We start from the raw sequence: 8462 nt of genomic DNA, 5'->3' as shown, positions 1-8462 counted from the left end.
AGTTTGTGATGTGGGCATTTTTTTAACATTGTTTTGAAAGGCTCCCACGCCTCGTACAGGGATTCTCTTTCAAATTGTTTAAAATTGGCGATTTCTCACCTCAGTTGAATGGTTCGACTAATTGGGAAAAACTTGTAGAGAAAATTTTCTGCTAAATCGTTCCATGTGGTGATGGGTCCTAATTTTAATGACTCCAACCAATCAGCTGCGTTATCACATAATGAGAATAGGAATAGCCGGAGACGCATGGCATCATCGGATACCCCGTTGTACTTGAAGGTATCGTATAGTTGAATGAACTACTTCAACTGTTGATTTGGGTCTTCAACCATATTCCCTTTAAACTGTAGTGTGTTTTGGATCATCTGTATAGTGGCCGATTTTAGTTCAGAATTATTTGCGTTGATTGCTGGTCGTTCTATGCTTCCTTGCACCGCGTCTAGTATAGGTAGGGTGTACTCACGCAGTGTCTGCTGAGCCATTGGGACTTCTTCTTGATTATTTCTTTCTTGTTCTTGTGGCTCTTTGAACAATAAATTATCTCGAGGTAAATTTATAATTGTAGGTGGATTTTTATTCATTGTGGAACGGTTATGCCTAAGTATTTACTTCGGATCTGGGTAAGGTTCAATTAGAGTGCTAGAGCTTCGGGTCATAAATGGCTTGAAACAAAAGTAAAAATACAAAGAAACAAAAATTAAAACCGTATCTATAGGTCCTAACGTTCCTACTTATCTTATTAATTGAAAAAATTTTGTTTTCAAAATCTATTGCTGAAACCTTCTTGCAACGACAACAATAACTTGACCACCTATAAATGCACTATCTTTTATAGAACAAATATAACAAAAAAAACTATAAGAATTGAAAACTATCCCCAAGTGCACGAATCAAATTGTAATATAGTTTGTACAATGAAATACTTGAAAGTATTTTGAAGATCGTACCCAAGGGAGGATGGAATAAATAATGAAAAAGCTTTTACAATAATAAGTCTAAATAGTAATAGTTAATTCCTATATGACGATAGACCATGAAATAGATTAAGGGAATACAAATAAATAACTAAAGAAAAGAAATAAATAAAGAAAAATAAATAAACGAAATAAATTGATAAACCAATTAGGAATATTAACTTGCATTAGGGCTTGTAATTAACTTCAGATTAGGGTTTTAAGCTAGATTAGTAATCGATTAGTTAATTATTACCTCTTGGCCTCTAATGAATTAACCAATCATTGATACTTGCTTGTCTCCCGACCTCACTTTCTCAACCAAGATAAATTAAAATTTACTCAATTCAACTTATCTCCCAACCTCGTCTAGCCCATAATAACTTATTAGGGCTGTCACGCCTAATAGTTTAAGAATAAATAATTTATACTAACGAATCCTTCTCGGGAAATCCCAAATCCTTCATTAATCACATCCTCATCCACTCGTTAATCTCCCCTAAGGGATTTTGTAACATCCCAAAAATCGGGGGTTAGTAGAATCAAGTTTATGAATCGTGAGAGAGTGGTCATGTCTTAATTTTTTAGATTATCTATGCATTTTTAGGAAATAAATAAGGTATTGGTTTTTTGGATAAGTGTTAGTGAAACGTTCCTTGAAACCCAAGTTCAAATCCCTTCTCTCGCATTATTTTTATTATTTTGCAAATTTTTCCTTAAACCCTAGTATGTGACATACCTTGTTTTTAAAATAAATATTGAAAAATTATTTCAAGAATGAGGAAAAATCCTAATGGTTAAAAGAAATATGAGAAAGCATGGAAATTAAATGAGGTCCCAAGTTCGAATTTTTTACCTTGCGAAATAATTAGAATTTGCAAAATCCCTTGTTTTTTTAATGTGTGTGACATCCATACCATTGAACCCTAAATATAAATACTAATTTTTATTGTATTTTTAAGCTTTTAATTCAAACTTTCCCTACCCTAGCCATTCACCCTCTTCCTCTCCTATTTTCTCTTCAATTTTCTTTCTTTCTCCCATTGTTATCGCCACCTACACCTCCCATTTTACCATCTATTTCTTCTTCTTTTTGCATCAAGATTGTGCACCATATTCTTTACTCCATTGATTCCATTTATACTCATCTAAATTAGCCCCAAATAAGAAATCTTGAACCCCAATATCGATCCTGAACATTGCCAAGAAAGTGCCATTGTCGGTTCTCTCAACTAGCTTGGGTACGATCACTTTTCTCTTCAATTTCTTAATTAGTCTTGTCAATTAAAAAAAATTATAGATCTTTAATTTAATGGATTTTAAATGATTTCAAAGGTATTTTTCTATATTTTAATGAGATCTCAAACTATTTTAAAATTCAGCCCTAATTTTGGCCACCATGGGCGATGGTTCATGTGCCCATGTGCAAGAAAGGGGGCTGTTTTGTTTCTTGGGTCTTACCCATATTTTTCTAGAATTAAATTGTGTTCTTTAAACCTCCTAATCAGAATTTAACCACATGTTAATTAGGGAGAGACTTTCTTGATCAATTAGCCAACCTAATCCCACAAATCGTGAAGCGTAAGTACAATTAAGGATAACTAGTTTGTTATTTCGACATAGTTGTTGGGTAAATGTTATGAATTGATTAAATGAAGGAATTTAATCATTAATTAGATAATTATTTTCTAGTATATTATTGAATTAGGTGCTGACCCAAACGCCCCAAATCATTCGTAAAGGCGAAGAACGATTGTACATCGATTCCCATCGATACAATGTAAGGAATCTAACTAGTTTAGATTCATAAGATAGTTATAATTTCAATGATTGGTTTGAAATCATAAGTGGACGATTGGTTTGAAATCATAAGTGGATGTTTGGGGGCTGTTTTAATGATAAATTTATTGAATTTATACTGAATTTTGATTTAGGTTCGTTTAAGGAATTATTAAGGAAAATTGGAAGATTTGCTAGTGTGCTACGATGAAGCGAAAAAGAAAGTGTGGGTCCTAAACTCATAAAATTTTTTAAAAATGTAAAATATCATGTCATATTTGATAAATTAGCTTGTTGATTGGATTGGCTTACTAGCCAAATTATTGATTTTGTGAGTGGCCGAACTAGGTATGTTTTGAGCCTTAAAAGATTGACATGTTGGTAAAATTGCTAGTTTGATAGTATGAATGTTTGATTGAGTTTGTAATTGCATATTTGAGTTATAATATATGAGAATGTTTGACTGAATGATATAATGTGTTGAGATATTAAGCTTATGTATGATTTAAATGCATGAGATATTTGTTATATTGTGTACTGAAAATGGTGCTATTTATGCACAATGAAAATCCGTAAAGTATGTGAAATTGAACAATATTGATTGATAGCAACACAGTGGTAATTTGAAATATTGGAACACTATTTCCATTGACTGAAAGTATGTGATTATTGACATATTGAACATGTCAAACGAATGCGAAATGTATTGAGATTTGATTATGTATGAGATTGTGTGACATATTGCATATGCATTGGGTTGAGATTTTGTAGTTGTTGAAGGAGTTCCGTGGAGTACCGATGACATATAAAGTCCCCATTATTCATTGTCAGTGCACTGCACCTGGAGTACCGAGGGGAATGGTGATTTATCGCATTTTTATTGGTAGCTTGTCTACATTTTTACTAGCAAAATTTTTTGCATACTGTTATCGGTGGTTTTAACCACAACAAGCTTAAGCCCATAATGTTTTGGAGTTCGGATGACGGGTTCTGGGGAACTCGTAGTGTATAGCGGATGGTATGGGTAGGAACCTTTTTGCATTGCATCATGCTCACGACATATTTGAATTTTATTGATTTATGTTATGTATTGTGTTGTATTGAATGGTATCGAAATTAATGATTATTACTCGAATGAATGATGAACCATGTTCATACACCATTTGACATCAATTTGATAATGGCTGTGTAATGATATGAAATTCCTATGATTGTTCTGTTTTCTTTTGTTAAAGCTAATCTGTTTCAGTGTATTCAATATTTATGATTGTTTAAATAATTGTTCGACTCACACTGAGCTTTTTATAAGCTCACCCCCAATAGTGTTTAAATTTTCATGTAAACCTCAAAATTAGGACCGAACTCGGTATTCGGAATATCACCTTGGACCTTAAACTATTCTTAATAAGTATTATTAAGTCTTTATTAGTTTTGGTTTGTAAAATTTAATTATTTTTTATCTGTGGCTTGGTAACTTTTCTTTTTGGAATTTTTGCATGTATGGATTACTCAAGCATAATAACTGAAAAATGCATGATATCGGGCTTAAGTAAAATTTGACATTGTTCCCTGATTTATGCTACATTGCAAATGAACTGTTTTTGAAAAAAATTCGATAAGGCAACTAAGTTTCCAAAATGACTTCAAATGGTTTTCCGCTGCATTAGTTCAACATCAAGTTTTTACAAAGAAGAGTGACAAACAAATGATTTTTTTTCTTAAACAACACTATCAATAATAAATTGAGTTTTAAGTGTAGATTATCTAATAAATGAACTCTTTTAAACTAACTCAAAGTGCAAATACTATTTTTCTATAGAATGAGTTTATTTAAAGTCTTCAAAAGTAACGTAAGTTAGCTTAGCTATTTCTGAGGCTAATGTAGCCTTCTCAATCTAGCCATAACGTCTAGGCCGGGTTAGGGAGGTTACAGATTTAACCACACTTATTATTCATAATCTCAACTTCAATTGAATAAACCATGTGAAAACATGATTGATTCAGAGAAGAAAAGAGATTTGAATAATCGTGGATTTAATATCAAATAGGGAATAGAGTAGTAAATCTCTTGATTGGAATAAAGAAATAAAATGAATGCAAAGGAAAATATAAACTGAATACTTTAATTAAATAAAAAAACTCTTGAATTAAAACTGATTTAAGAAGAAAACCAAAAATTTATGAAAATCTGAAAAGAAGAGAAACGAGAACTACTAAACTACGAGGGTTTTTAAAGGGGTCTAGGACTAGTTCGTTACATTCAACCCATAATGTCTTATTTACAGAGGTGTTAGCAGCCCAAATTAGGTATTCAACATGTCTTAGGTCTTAGAATAAGTTTGACTGTGTGGAAGAAAATATCCCCGATAAGCTGGGGCATCACATCAGGCTTGTGTCGCGCCACACCCCTTAGGCGCGGCACGACACCCTCATAAATGCTTGTGTCATTCGTTTGGTGCTTTAGCATCCCCGGAAGCTTGTGTATCACTCGACCTTTGCTTCCACACCAATTGGGCCTTTATATCTCTATCCTACACACTTAATTGAACAAATTAACACAACTTAAGGCCCGTGTCAACCTATTGGGTCACACCACTTACGAAATGTGTTAAAAACACTTATTTTTATTAACTTTCTATCCTAAGGCCTAATTAATTAAAACATAAATTAAAATCCTGAATTGCTCCTTAAGTGCGAAATTGACTACTAAATTTAATGACAGGTCATTTACCTAGCACACTATCACCTATTCACAGTGTACCAAAATGAACTAATTAGTGTAATATTAAACAACTTAGAATTGATTACTATTGAGTTAAATTTATAATTTAAACACATAATCCTATTTTCATGCTTCTTACCAAATACTTGTATTGCTAGAAGCTCGTCACAAACAAACACACAAAACAAAAATTAACGAAAACAATGAATAAAAACATAAAAATATGAAAATTTTGAGATATTTTGAAAAATTTCTATTTTACCCCCACACTTTATTTGACATATTGTCCTAATGTGCGCCCGATAGATAAGAGAAGATACTACTCAGTTTGAGCATTGATGTTCCTCGAATGTTGTTGAATGGTCCTTCTTGTGCTGGTTTTGCTCCTAATTGTAATGCCTCATATCCTATGGGGTTCCTAAACAAAAATTAGCTAACAAAAACACAAATAATACAAAAATAACTAAAGTCTAAAAGCAAAAATAAAATCATCCAAAATAAAAATTACAAGTCCCAAATTTAAGATAAAAATCAAGTTCAAGGTTAATCAGAACTGAGGTCTTGCTGATTCTACTCGATCATATGGTCCTTCCCTTGATTCGTGTCTAGTGCAGTGGCCCTCACACCTGCATAACTAGTTCGGCAGGTACGACTTGGAGTGCAAATCTTGACTCCTCCGATGGATGGTTGTTCTGGTCGAAGCACATCATCAAAGTCCTCATCGTTGGCCAGTTCTTCTTCTTCGTCCTCATCCTCGTCTTTGCCTTCTTCGTCCTCCTCCCATTCCTCGTCATCGGCTTGCCCAAAAAATGGCATGGGAAGGTATCGATTTGGTAGAGGCTCAGGCACTAGGATACCAAACCTTTTGGTGTAGAATGCTCAATGGTGTCATTGATTGCATCCACAGGATGACCCACTCCATGTCGATCATCTCGCTTGGCCCTTGGCTTGTTTGGCTCTTTTCCTTGCTCTTACGCTTTAGTGATGGTAAAACATCCATCTTTTGTTTTCGACGTATGCTCCAATCATGGATGTACTTTCGGTTGAGCTTAACGTACTGACTGTAGATGGAGTTCCCAAGAATGCTTGATCTTCCGTAATACATTGTAGCAAATTAAACTAGTTTTCGTACTTAAGGAGCTTGAATACAAGCATTTTTATTATGTTTTAGTTATGTTTTCCATATTTTCTTTGAATTCTATAAAAAAATGTATATTGAGTCTTTTTATGATGTTAGGGGCTGAATGAGGCCTAAAGGTGAGCTAACGTATATAGTGAATGTGCAGGATACCATTAAAAGGCAAATGAACTCAAGGTTGGTCACTTTGCTGCAACAAGAGAAGTTTAATGTTGTAACATAGATAGCAGAATATAAGAATTTCAAGTCTGCATTTTATGTCGCAATACAGCAATAGGATGTCGTGACATACCTCTAAAGCCAAACCAGAACTAGACTTACTGCCTTTAGTGTCGCGACATCGGCCTTATACGAGAACAACTACGAGTGAGTGTTGTGTGTAAATAACTAATGCAAGTGTACATGTGATTCAAGTAATAAAGTGATAAGTAAGTATCGTCTCCACAGGGATCGAAAATTGGTAAGAGATTGATTAAGTTATTATAATCCTATTAACTATACTAAATAGGAAATACTCTTAAATTGAATATGATGTTGGTATAATAAATTAATGTAATTTAATGCTAAAAACAGAGAATTGATATGGAAAATAAAATGTAGTGGCAACTTACAAAGAAAAGCAAGAGTAATTCTGTTGTGAATGAATAGGATTGGAATTATTCAGGTGAAATGGTGATATCAAAATAATGTCATGGAAAACTATTGTCTATCAACTGCCTAGAGAATTACTAGTATAACCTGCCTCTTTCGGTAGCTAGATTTTAAGCTAAAAATCTAAGTTATTGTATGTCTACAGAAATTTGGATTAATAACTATAATGAACGTTCTTCTCTGTATAACTCGCAACATCTAGGTCTAGAGTGCTACGAATATTCTATCAAATATTTTCTTGAATCAAATGATTCTAGATCTAGTATATTTAACCTTTTCAAAATTAAAAATACATTTATGAAAACATCATACAATTAGCTATGTCTAGAGTTTGCATGCATGTATTTAAAATAAGCATAAATCGAATGAAACAGTGATATAGGCAATCTCAAATCATGAGCATTAAAGATGATAAACATCCACCCAAATAACTTCAACCTAGAAAGACTTAGTTTATGGGTGGAAAAGTAAACACCAAATTGGCATTTTCATTGGGTAGATCCGGCCCACCTCAGCACACATTTTCATTCTTCTTTTGAAGTTGGTATTTTTGGTACATGTCGATCTGGTTGAAAGTGACGTGGATAGATTGTTGACTCATTTTCCTGGAATTTCCATGGCAATTCAATTGGCAATCAATCTTACCAAATGCCATGACAATGTTTCACTTTCCTTATATTCTTTCTGCATCCTCTTCTTCTATCTGCACCCGTGTTCACACAGAACCACACCTTTCATCCCCAAGTGATAAAAGTAACAAATAATGGCCAATGTAGCACAATCCAAGCTTTGTTATGCAATGTTCTAAAATTATCCTAAAAATGCAGATGTATTTACTTAATTTCAAACAATTAATTCTATCTAGAGGCCTAAAATATAACTCTTTTGAACAGTTATCAATGAGGAGCATTTTGGTCCGCATAATGGACATTAACACGAAAATGTTAGCTAACCTAGGGTTGAGGACTACAGCTAACCCTAACTCTATAAATAGGCTCTTCAAATACTTGTTTAGGACAATTTTGATATTATAAGTTTTTCCTTGTAATTTTAGTTTCAGTTTTTCTTTCTTTTAGGCTTTAGGTTTATTTTAAGTTATTTTCTGTTTGTGTTCTTCAGAGTACTTGCTTTGTAAACATGACCAAACATTTGAGGATTATTGCACTTCGTCAATTGAATACAAAAATGATTCTCTAAACTCTATTCTCGATTTATTCTT

The 8462-nt window shown here is 33.2% G+C and overlaps 1 non-coding gene across 1 annotated transcript; it reads left to right on the top strand.

The window, feature by feature from the left end:
- LOC128034345 (small nucleolar RNA R71) lies at positions 1 to 106 on the top strand. Its single transcript, XR_008190472.1, has one exon. It is a non-coding gene; the product is annotated as a small nucleolar RNA R71 (small nucleolar RNA).
- The last annotated feature ends 8356 nt before the right edge of the window (positions 107 to 8462 follow it).

Source organism: Gossypium raimondii, chromosome 10 (assembly GCF_025698545.1).
Source record: "Gossypium raimondii isolate GPD5lz chromosome 10, ASM2569854v1, whole genome shotgun sequence".
Classification (NCBI taxonomy): Eukaryota; Viridiplantae; Streptophyta; class Magnoliopsida; order Malvales; family Malvaceae; genus Gossypium; species Gossypium raimondii.
This window is presented reverse-complemented; position numbering and strand designations above follow the sequence as displayed.